The sequence below is a fragment of the Lemur catta genome, chromosome 5 (assembly GCF_020740605.2).
Source record: "Lemur catta isolate mLemCat1 chromosome 5, mLemCat1.pri, whole genome shotgun sequence".
Taxonomy (NCBI): domain Eukaryota; kingdom Metazoa; phylum Chordata; class Mammalia; order Primates; family Lemuridae; genus Lemur; species Lemur catta.
In genome coordinates this window covers 93,200,284-93,220,380 of record NC_059132.1, presented here as the reverse complement: position 1 = coordinate 93,220,380, position 20,097 = coordinate 93,200,284, and the positions used below count along the sequence as shown (strand labels likewise).

Here is a 20,097-nt window from a genome sequence, read left to right as displayed (position 1 = left end):
ACTTTATCAAATTTTTTAATTTTTTAAAACTTTTGACTTTTTAATAACACTCAGCTTAAAACAAAGATACAGTTGTACAAAAAAAATTTCTTTCTTTATATCCTTATTCTGTAAGCTCTTTTCTATTAATTAATTAATTAGAGACAAGTTCTTTCTCTGTCACCCAGGCTGGAGCGTAGTGATGCGATCATAGCTTACTGTAGTCTCAAACTCCTGGGCTCAAGTGATCCTTCTGCCTTGGCCTCTGGAGAAGCTGGGACTACAGGTGTGCACCACCACGCTCGGCTAATTTATTACCTTTTTTCATCTTGAAAATTTTTTATTATTTTTTTTTCCTTTTTAAATTTGTCATTAAAAACTAAGACATAAACACACACATTAGCTTAGGCCTACACAAGGTCAGAATTATCCATATCACTATCTTCAACCTCCACATCTTGTCCCATTGGAAGGTCTTCAGGGGCAAAAACATGCATGGAGCTGCCATCTCCTACGATAACAATGTCTTCTTCTGGAATACTTACTGAAGGACCTGCCTGAGGCTGTTTCACAGTTAACTTTTTTTTTCAATAAGTGTAAGTAGTACACTCTAAAATATAAAAAATAAAAAGTATAGTATAGTAAATTCATAAACCGGTAATAGTTGTTTATTATCAAGTATTATGTACTGTACATAATTGCATGTGTTATATTTTTACACAACTGGCATGCAGTTTTGTTTACACCAGTATCACCACAAACATGTGAATAATGCATTGTGTTAGGACATGGTGATGACATCACTAGGTGATAGGGATTTTTCAGCTCCATTATAATACAATGGGTCCAATGCTGTGTATGTGGTCCATCACTGACCAAAATGTTGTTATGTAGAGGAGGACTGTATTTGCTAATTTACGGCTAAATTTCTATAGAAAACCTAGCAGTTGGAAAAGTTTATTCTTTATTTGCTCAATAAACATTTACTAAGGAATTTATCAGAAAAACAGATTTTAGAAAAAGATTATTTTTATTTATTTAGACCTATTTATATTCTACCTTTCCACAAAAGATTTGAAGTAACTAAGAAAACTTCATTTTTCATTTAAGCATTTCCTTCAATCTTACAGTTATCTTCTAAATGAAATTTTAGAAGGTATTAAAGAGTGAAGAGAAAAGTGATTTCACCAACTCTATCCCCTGAGACCTTCCTAGAGCCTGTTTGTCAGTACTTTGCAACTGTTTATTTGTCTGTCAGGATATTTCATTGCAGGCATAAAGGAAGACCCAGGAGGATGATCCAACTCTATATTATCTATGAGAAATTTCCCCCTCATTAGAGAAAATAATTGAAAGTTCCCTGTATCATGAGTAATTTAGGGTAAACATTAAATAAGACTTTCCAGAAAGTTTCGCAGTGGTATTACAGTCGAAACATATGCCAAGTAAAGCTATATAATCTCTTTTCTGGAAATCTTTAAAACCAGAAACATTCTTACTTATCAGGGATGATTTAAGTGTAGCCTGCCAGAAGATACAGATGTAGATGACATTTCCAGTTTCTGTATGCCATTATGGTACTTAAAGAGTATTTTATACTAGATAATTTAAATAAAACAGTACTCAATTTCTCTATAATTTCTGGCATATTATATTAATGTGTTATCAGTTTTAATTATTATCTTCTACTAATTTTAAAATATATATAGAATAATGAGAAATCTTTAGAGTATCACTGGGGATTGCTTAGCTCATCAGTGTCCCACACATTTCTAGTTCGCTTACATAATTCATATTTATGTGATAGAAAGTCCTAGTCAAGCCTAGAAAATAAAAATATAATTGCATAATATAAATTATGTATAAGTAAAATTTTACTAAATAATTTCTAAATAATTTGTTATATCTATTAAAACATTAAATACTTTAGTAAACAAGATACTATAATTGACATTGAGATAATCAAATTAGACCATTTGTGGGTTGTCAGGATTATTCAATAATCTATAGAAATTATCCCTTGTCTGGACTATAGTTTACTTTCTTTATTTTCTCAGGCTTTAAACCAGCGGTTCTTCAATTTAGGGTGGCAACAGGCAAAGGGTGAGAAACTAATGCAAGGGTTCCTAATCTCTGGTCCACAGACAGGCTTCAAGTATATATACAAACACCTTGAAACTATATGCTATGGTATCTTGCGCGTTTCTTCACCTTTTCTTAAAAGAGGGTCCATATATTTCGTCAGATTTTCTAAGAAGTCTGAGACCTAAGGAAGGATAATTTTGTCTGGAATTGTCACCTGGAATATACAAATTTTTTTTTTTGTTTTTGTTTTTTAAAGAATGGTATACTGATTAGAATGTTTCAATGTTCAGTGTTTTTCTTATACTAACCAAATCCGTAATGTATCTCCTAAAATTATTTCTACTTTTGGTTTTATTAATGTGGTACAAGAATTTAGAAGGCACTTGGTAAATAATCTAAGTGAAAAATTATTCTAGATTTTTACACTATTCATTTTATTCTTTCAGAGTTGGCTTGCCCATACCTAATTCAGTAGCAAATCCTCAAAAATATTCAATTTGGTTTGAAAAGAAAATCCTGCCACTTTGGGGGGCTGAGATGGGAGGATTGCTTCAGGTGGGCCTAAAATATAGGTAATATAATAAATGCTATAAAAAGCTCACAGTGCTACGGAAACACATGTGGAGAATTTGGAAATTAGAGCAGGCTCTTTAGAGGAAGTAGGCTTTTAAGCTTATATATGAAAGATAAATAGAAATTAGATGGACAAAGGCAAGGGAAGTAAGAGTGTTACAGACAATTAAATCCATGTGTGAAGGCCAGGAAATAAGAAAGGCTAATAAATTTAGGAAACAGAAAGAACTTCAGTATGAATGGGATACAGAGTGCTACAAGGAGGTGGGGGTGGGAGTGAGAGAGGAACAAGCTGGCAATGCAAGGAAACACAGATCAGAAAAAAGTCTACTATGTCATGATAGGAATTTAAGACTTATCCTGAATACACTGGGGAGGTGAAGTATTTAAGAAGAGAAGTGACATGATTAGATTGAACATGAGAAAATCTTCCTGATTATAGCAGGAAAAATAGTAAGGAAATAATTTGACTGTAGTCAAATTAAGGAGTGATAGCAGTAAGCTGCGTGAGTGATGTTGACAGCCTGAATTATAGCAGTTGGAGAGAAATGGACAGATTTAAGAGATATTTGGGAGATACAATTAGCAGCATTGGGTTTAGGGTTTAGGGAATGTGAACCCAGAGTTCTGCTTCAGCATCTGGGTAGATGGTATTACTATTCATGAAACAGGGAATATAAGATGAAATAAAAACTTGGGCAAGGGGTGAAATAATGGGTTTGATTTTGAATATATTGAGTTTGAGGCACCTGTGAAAATGCTCAGTAGAGTTGGAATATAGATTATTCAAAAAGGTCTGCATTAGAAGATGTTTTATAATAATAATTAGCTCTTTTCTGTTTGTCTCTATCATAGAAATGGATATCCTAATCCACATTGAAAGAGAGAATTTCCACATTAATCATACTTTAATTCTGAATATCACTGACACATATACTAACTGAAATGGTATGGAAATGAGCAAGAGCAAGGTTTTCCCTATAAAGTATCCATCTCTTTGAAAATACCACAAATACTTTAGATAAAACAAATAAGAGAAATTATGATTGCTTAATGTATGGAATAAGAGGTTTTAAGTTTGGGCCAATATCTTAGGCATAATTACTATAATTGCTCAGATCATTCTGTTATTACTGAGGCACAGTTTCAGATAAGGATGAGCCATGTAGATCCTTGTTGATATAGCATAAGGGTAAACTCCCTCAACACACGAAATCCTTTAGTGATGACTGAAGAGTAAATTGTGTAAGGTTCTATTCTACATTATCTGAGAGAATTAAAAACAAAAGGTGTACTATTCATTTCAGGGAAATGATGGGTCTGCCAGCTGCAGCAAGTGCTTTCTTCGAAACTCTCTTATGACAAATTAGCATGTGCCAGATGTGTTTTTTTTCTGTTGAATTATACTATAATATGCTTCAGTTACTTTTAGTAATTATGCATTTTGTAATCTGCCTGTACCTGCAGCTGCTTCTCATCCTGTTAATTAAAAAAAAAAAAAAAAAAAAAACTTAAAAAAATAGTTACAGAAGCCAAACATTACAGATATACAGCCAAAGAATTATAATGTTTGAGAGAGTAAAGAGAACTTAGGCTCAAATGCTGTGTAATTCACCATATATATATGTATAGAAAGAGAGTTTGTTTTGGACAAGAGAAGCAAATATTATATATTACATATTCATTTGTTCGTTCATTTATTCAATACAATTTAATTGAATGGTTTATTTTAATTTTATTGAATTTGCCAGGTAAGATGTGACCTCATGATCTTGTAGAAGAGACAGATATAAATGATAGTTATATTACAATTCAGTAAGTGCCATGAAAAGGAATGGGCAGAATGGTATGGGAGTGTAGGAAAAGAAAAGACCCAATCTGTCAGGGGAATGAAAAATACCTTATAGAAAAAATGATATTTGAGTAGGGTCTGAAAGGAAGAAAATTTTTCTAGGTGGAGATTTGGAGAAAGACATCTATAGAAAGACAGAGCATGTAAAACTAGCCCCAGAATCATCTTTGACTCCTATCTTTTCCTTCCCACAGCACCTTTTATTACCTCTAAATCAAAAAAAAAAAAAGACCCCCAAATAATCCAGTTTTCTCTTTCTTCTTAGTCATCACCATCTCTTAAACAGACTCTTGCAATAGCCTTCTAAGTTGTTCCTCAGCTTTTTAACTCTCTTCTGTTCTCCACACAGTGGACAGAGTAATCTTTAATTAAAACCAAAAAATCAGATCAGGTGACTCCTCCTTTTAAAACTGTGCAATGGCTTTCTTTCCCACTTAAAACTCTTTACCTGGCTAATAAAACTGTATAAGATCAGGTCCTTGTCTGCAGCAGAGAAAATAGTATTCCTTAAACATTCCAAGTGTGCCATACATTTCCCAGACTCCCATGCAGTTCTGGCCAATGCAGGTAAAAGTTAGTGATATATATCACTTCAAAGCTGAGTTAGTTAAGAGTCCATGTTCCTCTTCCATCCCTCTCCCTGTTTCAGTGATTTTGCAAAATCATGTACTCAAGATGGTGGAACCTCCAATGGCACAGCCTTCCTGATAAACTTCCTTAGACAGGCAACATGAGCAAGAAATAAACCTTTGTTGTGCTTAGTCCCTAAGATTTCAGTTTGTTTGCTGTGGCGGCTGGCATTGCTTAACATAATACACTGCACCTAAATCTGCCCTCCTCATACCACTGTTGCCTTCATTTTGGATACTATCTCTTTTACTTCAAACACACCAACCATGCCTTGGAGTCTTTGAACTAGCTGTTCTCTCTGCATAGAATCCTTTCTCCTGATCTTTAAATGACAGGAGCCTTTTAAATATTATAGCTCATCTTAAGATTTATTATTTCACAGTGTCTTCCTTGTCTACCCACCAGCAGGTATCCAATCATTAATTATCACATTGGCTTATTTTAAATTTTCTGCACAGTATTTATTATCTGATATTAAACATGTATGTATCTATTTGGTAATCCCTACTTCCCCATCAATAATCTAATCTTCAAAAAAATAGGGACATTGGTCTTTGCTGTATCCCCATTACTTCAAGAACAGTGCCTGCTCAATAAATATGTGATGAGTGAATGATGTGGACTGGGAGTTGAAAAGGGCCGGCCAAGCACATTTGGTTTATTGGTGTGGTTGTCCAGTCTGGCTAGAGCACAAGGAACATGAAGGATGGAGGTATAGAAAATAAATAAGGTGGAGGAAAGATTGTGAAAAACCTGTAGGCAACAGTAAAACAAAAGTCTTTAAGTAGGCAGGGCCAGGATGGTATTTGTTTTTTAGAAAAATAATTCTAATGGCAGTATGAAAGACAGAATACAGTGGGAAAAGTGAAGGAGGCTACTTTAAGAGCCATGGTTAAAGATGTGAGGGCCCTGACCAACTGCAGGACAGGTATGTTACTGCATGTTTACACATACGCAAGTATTTTTGTAGGATAGATTCCTGTACTCGGAATTGTAAAATGATCTGCACAGTTTAAATTTCTTTAGAAGTTGCCGTATTACCTTATAAAAAAGATTTGCCAGTTTACATTCCCACCAATACTGTAAGACAATTCCTGTTTCCCCATGTACTTGTACACACTGGATGCTAACCACCTTTTATATTTTGCCAGTTTGCTGGGTAAAATTACTATTTAAATTTGCATCTTTTCAATGAATAGTGAGGCTGAACTTACTTAGATATGTTTGAAGGAGATTTGCATTTCTGCTTTTGTAAGCTGCTAGTTCACATACTTTTTCATCTTTCTATTAGATTGTTAACCTTTTCCTTAATTTGTATAACTTCTGATGAACTTTGCATATTAACCTTTTGTTTTAATTTTCCAGTATGGTATTTGTCATTTATCTTTTTTTTTTTTTTTCTCACTCTGTTGCCCAGGCTAGAGTGCCCATGGCTTCAACCTAGCTCATAGCAACCTCAAACTCCTGGGCTCAAGCAATCCTCCTGCCTCCGCCTTCTAAGTGGCTGGGAATACAGGCATGTGCCACCACACCCAGCTAATTTTTTCTTTCTATTTTTAGTTGCCTGGCTAATTTTTTTCTATTTTTTAGTAGACATGGGGTCTTGTTCTTGCTTAGGCTGGTCTCAAACTCCTGACCCCAAGTGATCCTCTTGCCTTGGCCTCCCAGAGTGCTTGGATTATAGGCATGAGCCACCGTGTCCGGCCTGCCATTTGTCTTTGTTTATTTTCTTCATATAGAATTTTAATTTTTATGGTTAGATCAATTCATTACTTTTTCTTTTATTCCTTTCTTTCCTTTTTTTTGAGACAGTGTTTCACTCTGTCATTCTGGCTGCAGTGCAATGGCTGCAAGTGAGAGTTGGGGCTGGGTAGGATTCAAATTCAGGTTGACTGACTCCTGAGTTAGCACTTATCTGTAATGCTGTGCTGCCTCCTTAGATGATAAAAGTATTCTACTGTTTTTCATCATTATTAAATATACAATCCTTTTATAAAAGAAAATCTTAATGCAAAATCTTGTGAAATATTTCCTATTTTGAAAGCAAACATTTTAGTTTTGGTATGTCAGAGCATAACACCACAATTTTGGTGACAGAGCAGAGATATGCAGAAAGGCTTTCTAAATATACTGGCACGTATTTCTATTTCTAACTCAGTGGGATTTAGAGCAGGGGTTCCCAACCTATGGTGAGTTGTATAATTATTTCATTATATATTACAGTGTAATAATAATAGAAATAAAATGCACCATAAATGTAATGTGCTTGTATCATCCCCAAACCATCCCGTCTCCCCGGTCCGTGGAAAAATTGTCTTCCATGAAAAAGGTCCCTGGTGCCAAAAAGGTTGGGGACCACTAGTTTAGACAACCAACATAAGCATATCAGGAGAAGGCTAACCATGTATACCCTACAAAAAACAGATTTTTCCTATGTAAAATCCTAAATACATACAATGAAACCTTGTGAGATTAAAATGCTTCATCATGTTTTTATAATTTTATAAAAATTGTCATATAAGCAAGAAATATTTAACTTAAACATAATTATTCCTGTTAAAAAAGATGTCTAAAGAAATGACTAAATCTAAAAATTCCAAACCATGTAAAATATGTAACTTACTTTATTTTTGATAACCAATTTACTTAAAGTACTCCTTCTCGACCTATTCAACCTACCAAAAATGTCAAAGAATATATGGGCCTTTAAAATGTAATAATAATAGCACCCTAATTCATGGATACAAAGATCAAATTGTCACAAAAGCAGAAGTCATGGCTGGAGAAATCTGGTTCTTTTTCTCCTGTCTTTAATAAGAGGGTTCAAAGGAGGATTCTTTCCATATATAGTTATTGTGGATTTCTTAAAAACTGTGTTACAACGAACTAGAATGGCAGAAGAAAAAGCAATGACAATAATATCCATTTAAACTTGAAAGGAGATTATGACAAGAATTGAAAAGGATGTTGAAAATATCTCAAGGATAATCAAGAACTAGCTATAGGGGCAGGAAGGCAATTGAAAAGCTAAAAAAAAATCAGTATAGACTATTTCTAATTCTAAATAAAGCATTTGCATGATGCTCTATGGTTTATGAGATGTTTTAATATTTATACTATTTTGTAAATAACCCTAGCAACTTAATGTAGTTTTTATTCTAAAAGAATAAAATAAAAATAAAATTCTGTAAGATGATAAAATTGAGGCCTAGAAAAATAAAGTGATTTATACATAATGACATACTTGTGGAGCAGAGCTTGGATTTGAATCTAATGTTTTAGTTTTTTATATACCCAAATTGAATTCTTTACTAAGAGCTTAAGTCAGTACTCATATTTAGGAGAAAAGTTTTAGGTATTTAAAACTGATCTTTCAATAGTTTCTTTTTTAAGGCTGTTGATAAATATATGATTCTGAATCTTATGTTCTTCAATATCTAAAAAGCTGTCAAATTAAGAGTTACACATAAAAGACAGAGCCTATTTTGGGAAGACAAACACATCCTCTAGGATTCTATGTAAACTGGAAATGAAATGAATATAATGCCTTCAGTTATTTGTGCTGAATGGATGAGTCAAAAGTTCATAAAAATTCTGACACATTTCTTTAATAAGCTTTGAGAACAATTTAAGTCTTTAGCAATGACACACAAATTGAGTTTGACATAAATTCAAATTCACAGTAAAAGAAAGAATTAATTCACTAAAAATAAAGATTGAATTGCTGAAACCTTTGTACCAGAGTAAACCTCCATTAGTATAGATCTTTATAGTTTGACTCTCCAACTAGAATGCAATGCCATGATGGCAGGAATGTGTGTGTTCACTTCTGTATCATTGTTAACAGCTATTTTTAAAAAACTGAATAACATAAGAAAAACAATAATCTTACCTACATTTGATGTCAAGTGATGGTATTATTCTCTTGATTTTGAAGGAAATATTCTATTTCCTTTTTTTCCTTTTATCTAAGAGGTAAAAAAAAATCACTAAATTACTAGAAATTTGGTAGTTTTAACTTATTTAGGGTTTGAAAAGTCTTTATCAAGACTTGGTTTTTAAGGCTGGGCAGAAAAGGAGCTAAACTTTGAAATAGAATAAAAAGACAGTGAAAGTCCTAGTACTGGATTCAAGTAGACAGCTGTTTAACCCAGGCAGGTCTTTGTTACCTAATGTGATTTGCTGAGCATATCTGACCAGCACTGGTGGCAAGTCCAAATAAATTTATACATCAAGCTTTCATTCAAGGAGGAATGTTCCTTAGAAGGTTGATTTGTTTTAAATTGCTTGTTCTATGGATTATTTCTATTTATTTCTCTCTTAGGGCAGTTAACCATCTCATGTTATGTTAGCCGTTCTATTTTTATGGAAAATTGTTTACAAAAAAAGATTCTTTGTATTTAATTGAGAATCCACCAAGGAGGCACTATAGCAAAATAGAAATGGACTCTAGGGACAAATGAAGAGTTTGGCCTTATACTGGAGCATGGAAAGTTTATTGTTACAGCAGAGTAGATGGGAATAGAGGCACGGAAGAACATAAATGCAGTGATGGAAACTGTAGAAGTTCTCTTCTGATTTCTTCCCTTTTCTCAGTGAAATAGGATTGTGGTTATCAACTGAGAGTGGTGATAGGGAAGGAGTTGCAATAGATTTGAAGAAAGAGAAGAAGGTATGAAGTAGTCACCAAAAAGTAGAATATAAAATGATTGCCTAGTAGCATTAAGGGCCCCTGTTGTGATCATGAATTTAAAGTGAGACCACTCAGCATGGCTGTTTTTTTTTTTTTTTTTCAGCTACCTTGAGCTGAATGGGTGAAGGTACAGAGAAAACAGTGAGTTTGATTCAACCAGGGGCTGTGTTTGGCCAAGGAAGAAGGGAAGGAAGGGCAGGAGAGCGGAGGATAATTATCCCTGCTGATCCTTTCTAAAATTTCACTCTCTCAAAAATATATACAATGTCTATTCCCTTTTTCTGCTTTATTTTTTCTTTAGTACTTATTATCTATCACATTATTATTATTAATAAATATAATTATTATTATATTTAATTTCTCTTGTTTACTGTCTGTTTCCCCCATAGATGAAAGTTCTATGGGGGTGGGGGTTTTTGCCTGTTTTGTTCACTGCTATTGTCTTTTTAAAAGGTATGATTCCTTGCTGGATAACAGCAAAGCAGTTATTCCAGCATCTGTGCTTCCCCCACTCCCCACCATTGCCCTGCAGTTTAACAAAGAGAAGTGACCGGCTTGCTTATTGCTTAGCAGCTATTTCTAAAGTACCAGATGCTTTGGATATCATTTTGATCTTTAAAACCAGTAATATTAATCTCTTATTCTTATGATAATAAAGGGAACTTAAGGTAATAGAAGTTTCTCTAAAATTTTCTTAAGTAGAGGAGAGTAATAAAAAGTGGAAAATGATGAGAAAATGAGAAATGAGATTGGACACATGCACTCCTCACTGCAGGTAGAAGTAAGAGTAGAAAAATAAACAAAAAGAAAAAAAAAAAGAGATTGGGCACGCATGTAGGGGCCAGATCAGAAAGCTGTTGCAATAATCCAGGTAAGAGATGACAGTGACCTGAACTAAGGTAAGGAGATGAAGGGGATGGAGACACGTGGATTTGGAAAACACTGTGGAAGCAGGATCAACCATACTTGATGACTGACTGTGGAGGTGCAGGAAAGGAGGCAGAGAGAGAGGAGGAATCTACCCTTCTGGTCACTCTGTGGACCATATCGAAGTTGTTTTCGAGATCGCTGCTACTGGAATCGATAAGGCTGCTTTTACAGTAATTGAATTTTAGCTAAAACACCACCAAAAAAAACCCGGAAGAACAAATAATTTTCATTTGTTCAAGAAAATTAAGCTATGGTGATATGAAAACAAGTAACAGGATTGATGAGGTTTTCTGACATAGTATTCATTCCGGTAAACTCCTTTAAGTCAGTCATATAAGGGGCTACCTCCTCTGCTTGCTCATAAAGCTGGCATTGCATCCCAGAATTCAGGCTGAAAGTATTCTTCTTTGGTCTTGCACTGCTGGTTAGCAAACTCCCTTAAAAAAATCACACTTCAATAATTCTTAAATACATCACCTATATACATTTAAAAAGTACTTATCAAATGTCCAACACTATGCTAATAAACTGTTACATAAATATTTATGTTCATATATAGATATCCATTCAACTAATATGTGCCAATAACTGCTAGCAGAGTGGTGCCTGTGGACATATAAGCACAGTTCACAGAGGTCTTCATTTTATGATCAATGTGTACTTATTTAGATTTTAGAACAGGAGCTCAAACATGATTAGATAAATAATCCCAGCCACATTGTTTTATATAATACTTTCTCCTCTGGAAGTATTATCTTAATTATGAGCAATATTGATTTTTAAAAATTATTTCACACAATCCTAGTGCCTATGTGCTGGACTATGTATTCCTTTATTATCAACAGTCTTCATGATAATTCTTGGAATCAATAGCATTTTCAAAAGTATGTAAGGTGAGAAAAAAGTTTCACTATAAGGTAGTGGTACAGGTATGGGAATTCAAGTTTCTTAGTGAGGTCTCAAGTATGGGGACATGTTATACTTTATCAGACACTTTAAATTGTAGGGTGTAATTCTGAGTGAAGAAGAGGAGAACCAAGATGCTAATAATCTGGCTGAATACTTTTATAGGGGTACTATACTCCTGAATCAGAGCAGATTTGAATATTTTCAGCTAAGTTTACCAACACATTAAAGCAAGTATATAAAATATTAATGAGCTTCTATTATTGCAGAGTTAATATATGTCATTTTAATAATCTATATGTTATTTTTAATGCAAAAATAACGTTCAACCAAACTGATTTATTTGCTACTTTTTTGCTGCTCTGAGAACTTTGGAAAAATCAAATGTAATGGGACCCACAAAGAGGTGGCACTGCCTTTCTCTTAAACTTGACACAAAGTATCTGCTAAGTGACAAAAGCTTGCTCTGAGTAGATTTACAGTTTCTAATCATCAAAGCGTAATGACTGATGAAAAAGCAATATCCTAGAAAGCAGGATGCTAAATCTTTACCAGATATCCTTAGCATGGGCAGTCATCATTAACGAAGAAGCATAGTTAAAAATTATGGTATGTTTTAAGATGATCTCAGCCAGTGGTAACAGGAGCTTTCATCTACTATTTCAACACAGTGATACAAATAAATCAAGGTTAGGCACTTTCAGTCCATTAGAGCAATGTGTCCTTATATCTGAGGTTTATGATCCTATACTATAAATTCCTTCAAGATACAAAATAGTTGTTTTTAAATGCTGTTTTGACTTAGTTTTGAGACCCTGGCTAGAGGCCAGTCAGTTTCTCTTCTGGAGCAGCTAAGTCCACAACCCCAAGCACCTCTCTTATTGGGCTTTCACACTCAGGGTCACTATACACCTGCCCTAATCACCCCAGGGCCAGGTAGCAGGCAACCAGGAACAGCCCCTATGTCACTGAGCCCACAGAAATTATTCAAATTAGCCAGTTCTAAGCCTGCTTGCCTTGGCCTCATCTGTTCTTTCCTGCAGAAACCACAATAAAGGTGTTTGCTCACTGGTCCCCCTTGTCCCTCTGCTTTGTGACTGACCCTGGTGCTTCTTCCTCTGAGAGGTCCTGTGTGGTTTGTTGTGTTTGTCCAGGGAACTGTGAGTATAACAAACTGTAAAACTCTTTCCATTTTCTCTCTCTTGATCTGAATCTGGCCTCACCATATCTCATACAAGGTAATACAGTTAAAACACAAGGGTATACCACATATTTATTTTTGTCAAGAAATAATGCTAAGATCAACTGCTAATATTTAACTAAAAGTAATATGTAGTATAATAAGTGCAACATTAGTTTTAATGACCCTGATGCTAATTCTCTGCAATAGTTCTGATGACTTTTGTAGCCATAGTCCATTTCAACTGCCAGGATGCTGTAATCAACCACAGATACATGCAAACTCTGTATGAGACAAAATTATTGGCAGCAGAGTGTTCACCAAGCTATATCAATTGCTGTGCTAAATGAGGTGGGATATTTTTAAAGAGAATATGTTTGGATCTAGTAAAGGCATATTAAGTTATTCAGATTAATCAACCCATTAAAAACACCACCACAACTCTTTAAAAGCATTAAATAGATGAAAATATAGCAAAAAAATTCCCAAGACAATTTTTGAATGAAAGCTTATAATGAGAAAAGCAAGTAGAATACTGGAGCATCAATACTTCCTCTGCCCTGGATGGCATTTACAGTACCCCATACTTGGAATTTGGTTCTGTTACCATGCGGAGGAAGGGGTATCCATCAATGATCTGGGATCCTAAAGGAGTACCGCCTCAGTGTAAAGGTGAACGATATCTGAATATATGCCCTTCCTCTCAAAGTCACAGGACTCTAGAGAAGCTACTTTGGTCACAAGCAAAGCTAGAGAGGAAAAGAAAAAAATATTCCTGAGAACCTGTGGCCACAGAGCACAGATTTACCTCAAAGAACAAATATCTAGGGTAGGCCATAAACCCTACCCTTGGTTGAAGTGCTTACAACCAGTAATGCTCTCAGAGACCTGGAAGAGGCAAAGGCAAAGTTTCTCTATGGAAGCCCCATAACAAAAATTTTCACAGGCAATTACTACAAGCAGATAGAGAAACCAGGCAACACGCATAGGAACCAACAGAAACACATATGTCTGATGGCAGATACTGGAATTATCATAAACATGCTCTGAAATAATATCTACCATTCTTCAAGAAAACCATGACAAACTTGAAAATACCAGTAAGAGACAGGAAGTAATAAGTATAAAATAGCAGACTTAAAAAGAGTTAATTAGAACTTCTAGACATAAAAAATATCTCAAAATAAAAGCCCTTGTGCATGTACAGTAGCTGACTGAACATAAAAGAGAATTTATGAAATATCAGATATTTAGAGGAAACCATCTACAGTACAATGAAAGAAAATGGTGGAAAATGAATAAGGTGAGAGAAAAAGGAATGCAATGTAAAAGTCTAATATAATGTACCTGCAATCAGAATCCCAGGAGAAAGGGAGACAGAGAGAATCATGCAAAGGTTGTATTTGTTTTGCTTTTTTAAATCAACCTTATTGGGATAGAATTCTGGAAAATAAAGTACAGCTACTCTGAGTATAGAGTTTGGTGAAATTTGACAAATGCTCATACCCATGTAACCACAATCACAATTAAGATACAGAATATGTCCATCACTTTAAAAGTTCCCCCATCTCCTCTGCAGTCACTGCCCCAGCCCCCAATCCCAGATCTAGGCATTCATCAAACTGTTTTGTCATTATAAATTAGAATTGCCTTTTCCAGAATTTCATACAAATGTGATAATACATTATGCACTCATCTATGTCTGGCTTTTTTTCATTTCATTTTTGAAATTAATCCAGGTTGTTGAATGCATTAGTAGTTTGTTCTTTTTTATTGCTGAGTGTTTATCCATGTACCTGTTGATGAATACTTGGGTTCTCATTTTTGCCTATTATGAATAAAATACCCACAAATATTTGTATACAAGTTTTTGGCATGGGTATGTTTTCACTTCTCTTGGGTAAATACATATGAGTAAAACTGCATATTCATATGGTAAATATGTTTAGCTGTAGTAAATTATCAAACTGGTATTACTGAGTTTTACATTTTAAAAAATAATCTGAATATAGGTCCTTTGTCATGTATACTAAATGCAAATCTTTTCTTAGTCTTGTTTTCATTTTCTTAATGGTGGCTTTTGAAAAGCAGAAACTTTTAATATAATGTAGTCCACTTTATCAAGTTTTTTCTTTTATAATTTGTTCTTGTGTCCTGTCTAAGAACTTTCTGCTTATCACAAAATTTTCTTCAAGAGGTTGTATTGTTTTCCTTTCTATGTTTAGGTCTATCTTCTCATCAGCTCATGGGACACTTTCTAAGATAGACTCTATATTAGGCTATAAAACAGGTCTTATCAAATTTTAAGAAATCAAAATCATACCATGTATCTTCTCAGAGGAATAAAGCTAGAAATCAATTCCAAGAGGAACTCTCAAAACTACACAAATACATGGAAATTAAACAACCTACTGCTGTATGATTTTTGGGTCAATGATATAATCAAAATGGAAATAAAAAAAATTTTTGAATCGAAAGACAATGGTGACGCAAGCTCCCCAAATCTCTGGGATACACAAAAAGTAGTGCAAAAGGGAAATTCATAGACTTAAATATCTACATCAAAAGACATAAAGATCAAAAATTAACAACCTAATGTCACACCTTAAGGAACTAGAAAAAGAAGAACAAACCAAACTCAAACATAGCAGAAGAAAAGAAATAACAAAGATCAGTAAAGAACCAAATGATATGGAAACTAAAAAACAATACAAAGGATCAACAAAACAAAAAGCTGGCTCTCTGAAACGATAAAAAAAAATTGACAGACCACTAGCTAGTTTAATTAGAAATAGAAGAGAAAGAATTCAAATTAGCTCAATCAGAAATGAAAAAGGAGACATTACAACTGATACTACAGAAATACAAAAGAGCATCTGAGACTAGTATGAACAAATCTATGCACATAAACTAGAAAATCTAGAGGAAATGGACAAACTTTTAGAAATATATTACCTCCCAACCTTGATTCAAGAAGAAATACAAATCCTGAACAGACCAATAATTGAACCTGTAATATAAGATTGAACCTGTAATAAAAACTCTCCCAACAAAAAAAGCTGAGGACCAGACAGATTCACAGCCAAATTCTACCTGACTTACTATACAAAGAAGAACTGGTATGGAAACTGTTCTATAACATCAAGAAGGAGGGAATACTCTCTAACTCATTCTATAAAGCCAGCATTACCCTGATACCAAATCCAGGAAAGGACACAGCAAAAAAAACCCAGAAAACTTCAGACCAATATCTCTCATGAACGTAGATTCAAAAATCCTCAACAAAATGCTTGTAAACGCTTACATGGTAGTACTATTTATCAGGTGTTGGGGGGTGGGAGTGGGTAAACTCACAACTAATGGATGCAGTGAGCATTGTATGCGACCAGGGCATGCCTCTAACCCTGTCTTGGGTGAGGCAAAGTCATAACTTGTAACCAAAATGTTTGCACCCCCATAATATCCTGAAATAAAAAAAAAATGCTGGTAAACTAAATCCAGTAGCAAAATAAAAAGATAATTCATCATGATCAAGTAGGTGTTATCCAAGGTATGCAAGGATGGTTCAACATATGCAAATGAATAAATCTCACTCACCACATAAACAGAATTAAAAACAAAAACCATATGATCATCTGAATAGATGCAGAAAAAGCATTTGATAAAATCCAGCACCACTTCATGATAAAAACTCTTAACAAACTAGGCATGGAAGGAACATAGCCTAAAACAGTAAAAGCCATATATAAGAAACCCACAGCCAACATCATACTGAATAGAGAAAAGTGGAAAGCATTCCCTCTAAGAACTGGAATCAGACAACGGTGCCCACTTTCACCAATTCTATTCAACATAGTATTGGAAGTCCTACCTTGAGCAATCAGGCTAGAGAAAGAAATAGAGTGCATCCAAATTGGAAGAGAGGAAGTCAAACTATACCTGTTTTCTTATGATATGATCAAATACCTAGAAAACCCTAAAGACGCCTCCAAAAGACTCCTAGAATTGATAAACAAATATAGCAAAGTCTCATGTAACAAAATTCACATATACAAATCAGTAGCATTTCTATATGCTAATAACAACTAAGCTGAGAATCAAATCAACAACTCAATCCCATTTACAATAGTTGCAAAAAACAAAACAAAACAAAACAACAAAAAAAAAACCTTGGAATATACTTAACCAAGGAGGTGAAAGATCTCTATCAGGAGAACTACAAAACACCGATGAAAGAAACTGCAGATGACACAAGCAAATGGAAAAGCATTCCATGTTCATGAATCAATGTTGTGAAAATCTCCATACTGCCCAAATTAACCTATAGATTCAATGCAGTTCTTATCAAAATACCAATGTCATTTTTCAGAGAATTAAAAAAAAACCCTAAAATTCATATGGAACCAAAAAAAGCACAAATAGCAAAATTAATCTTAAGCTAAAAGAACAAATCTGGAGGCATTACATTACCTGACTTCAAATTATACTACAAGGTAATAGTGACCAAAACAGCATGGTACTAGTATAAAAGTAGACACATAGGCCAATGGGACAGAATATAGAACCCAGAAATAAAGCCAAACACCTACAACCAACTAATCTTCAACAAAGCAGAAAAAAGTACATAGTGAGAGAAGGACACCCTATTCAATAAATGATGCTGGGAAAATTGGTTAGCCACATGGAGAAGAATAAAACTGGATCCCTATCTCTCACCATATATAAAAATTAACTCCAGATGGATTAAAGCCTTAAGTATAAGACCTGAAACCATAAAAATATTGGAAGAAAACTTAGAAAAGACCCTCAGCAGTGGTGTAGGTAAAGAATTTATGACCAGGCACGGTGGCTCATGCCTGTAATCCTGGCACTCTGGGAGCCCGAGGCGGGTGGATCACTCGAGGTCAGGAGTTCGAGACCAGCCTGAGCAATAGTGAGACCCCGTCTCTACTAAAAAATAGAAATTATCTGGCCAACTAAAAATATATATAGAAAAAAATTAGCCAGGCATGGTGGCGCATGCCTGTAGTCCCAGCTACTCGGGAGGCTGAGGCAGTAGGATAGCTTAAGCCCAGGAGTTTGAGGTTGCTGTGAACTAGGCTGACGCCACAGCACTCACTCTAGCCCAGGCAACAGAGTGAGACTTTGTCTCAAAAAAAAAAAAAAAAAAAAAAAGAATTTATGAGTAAGACCTCAAAAGCAAATGCAAGAAAACCCAAAATAAATAAATGGGACAATTAAATTAAAAAGATTCTGCAAAGCAGAAGATATAATCAACAGAGTAAGCAGGAATGGAATGAGAGTAAATATTTGTAAGGTACACATTTGACAAAGGCCTAATATCCAGAATCTATAAGGAACTCAAATCAGTAAGATAAAAACAAATATCTCCATTAAAAAGTGGGCAAAAGACATGAACATTTTTCAAAAGAAGAGAAACAAATGGCTAAAAAAATATGAAAAGTGGTCAACATCACTAATCATTAGGGAAATGTAAATCAAAACTGTAATGAGATACCACCTTATCCCTGTCAGAATGGGCATTATCAAGAAGTTAGGCCGGGCGCGGTGGCTCATGCCTGTAATCCTAGCACTCTGGGAGGCCGAGGCGGGTAGATTGTTTGAACTCAGGAGTTCGAGACCAGCCTAAGCAAGAGTGAGACCCCGTCTCTACTAAAAATAGAAAGAAATCATATGGACAGCTAAAAATATATATAGAAAAAATTAGCCGGGCATGGTGGCGCATGCCTGTAGTCCCAGCTACTCGGGAGGCTGAGGCAGGAGGATTGCCTGAGTACAGGAGATTGAGGTTGCTGTGAGCTAGGATGATGCCACGGAACTCACTCTAGCCCGGGCAACAGAGTGAGACTTTCTGTCAAAAAAAAAAAAAAAAAAAAAGAAGTTAAAAAACAATAGATGCTGATGCAGATGCAGTGAAAAGGGAATGCCTATACACTGTTGGCAGGAATGTAAGTTACTACAACCTCTATGGAAAACAGTATGTAGATTTCTCAAAGAACTAAAAGTAGATATACCATTTGATCCAGGAATCCCAATACTGGATAGCTACCCCTAGGAAAATAAGTCATTTTATAAAAAGACACTTGTAGCCATATGTTTATCGCAGCACAGTTCACAATTGCAAAGATAAGGAACCAACCTAAGTGACCACCAATGGATGAGTGGATAAAGAAAATGTGAGATACACACACACCCTCCCCCATGGAATACTAATCAGCTATCAAAAAGAATGAAATAATGTCTTTTGCAGAAACTAGGATAGAACTGGAGCCATTATCTTAAGCGAAGTAACCCAGGAATAAAAAAGCAAATACTGCGCGCTCTCACTTATAACTGGGAGGTAAGCAATGGGCATGGGGGTAAGTGGGGGTAAGCATGATCATAAAGAGTGACTTGATGGACACTGGAGACTCAGAAGGGAGAGGGTGGGAGGAGGATGAGGGATAAAGAATTACCTACTGGGTAGAAAGTACACGACTCAGGTGATGGGTATATTAAAAGCCTAGACTTCTCCACTATCCAATTCAGCTATGTAACAAAAAACCACTTGTACCCCTAAATCTATTTAAATTTAAAAAAAAAAAAAAAGAAAAAAGTGACAATAGATAACTGAGGAGACTAGGTCACAAAAGGTGCTCTCTCTTGGGTTGTTTGCTTTGTGGCAAGACACAGCTGCCATGTCATGAGGATAATCATTTGGAGATGCCATGTGGCAAGGAACCGAGGTTTCTGGACATAAACAGGAAGTTAGGTATGTGGATGAGCTGGGAAGTAGATCCTTTAGCCCTCAACAATTTTCCAGATGACATTTTGATTGCAAAAATGTCACGAGATACCTTAAGCCAGAGTCACCCAGATAAGTCACTCTCAAAATTCTTGACTCATGAAATTATAAAATAATAAATGCTGTTTTTAAGACTTTAAATTCTGGGGTAATCTGTTACACAGCAATAAATAACTAATGCAGTTCTAGAGTCATAGAATTGGGAATTGAAAGACAGAAGGCATTTCAAAAGAAGAATCAATAGTACTTGGTTGTTGAAAGAAGATAAAGACAAAGAATGAGTCAAAGATGGCTGTAGCATTTTATATCTACAAATTAGGGAAACAGTGGTATCAATAACACAAAACAGACTGTTCAAAGTAGAAATCTATTTGGAATACGTAATGTTGTAAATTAGGTTTTAGAATGTAGAAATTAGAATACTAACAAGATATACAATAAATGTCCTATAGACAGTTACAAAT

General features: G+C 34.9%; 1 protein-coding gene across 5 annotated transcripts in view; it reads right to left on the bottom strand.

The window, feature by feature from the left end:
- SCLT1 (sodium channel and clathrin linker 1) overlaps positions 1–20,097 on the bottom strand; it is a 134,266-nt gene that overhangs the window by 12,473 nt on the left and 101,696 nt on the right. Inside the window, exon 19 of one of the 5 annotated variants that reach the window (XR_006735396.1) lies at positions 9,012–9,087. The exons of 3 other annotated variants lie outside the window; for them this stretch is intronic. The gene's annotated coding sequence lies outside the window, so the exon portion shown is untranslated. The remainder of the gene's footprint in view (positions 1–9,011; positions 9,088–20,097) is intronic. One more of the 5 variants, XR_006735397.1, reaches the window with a different exon arrangement.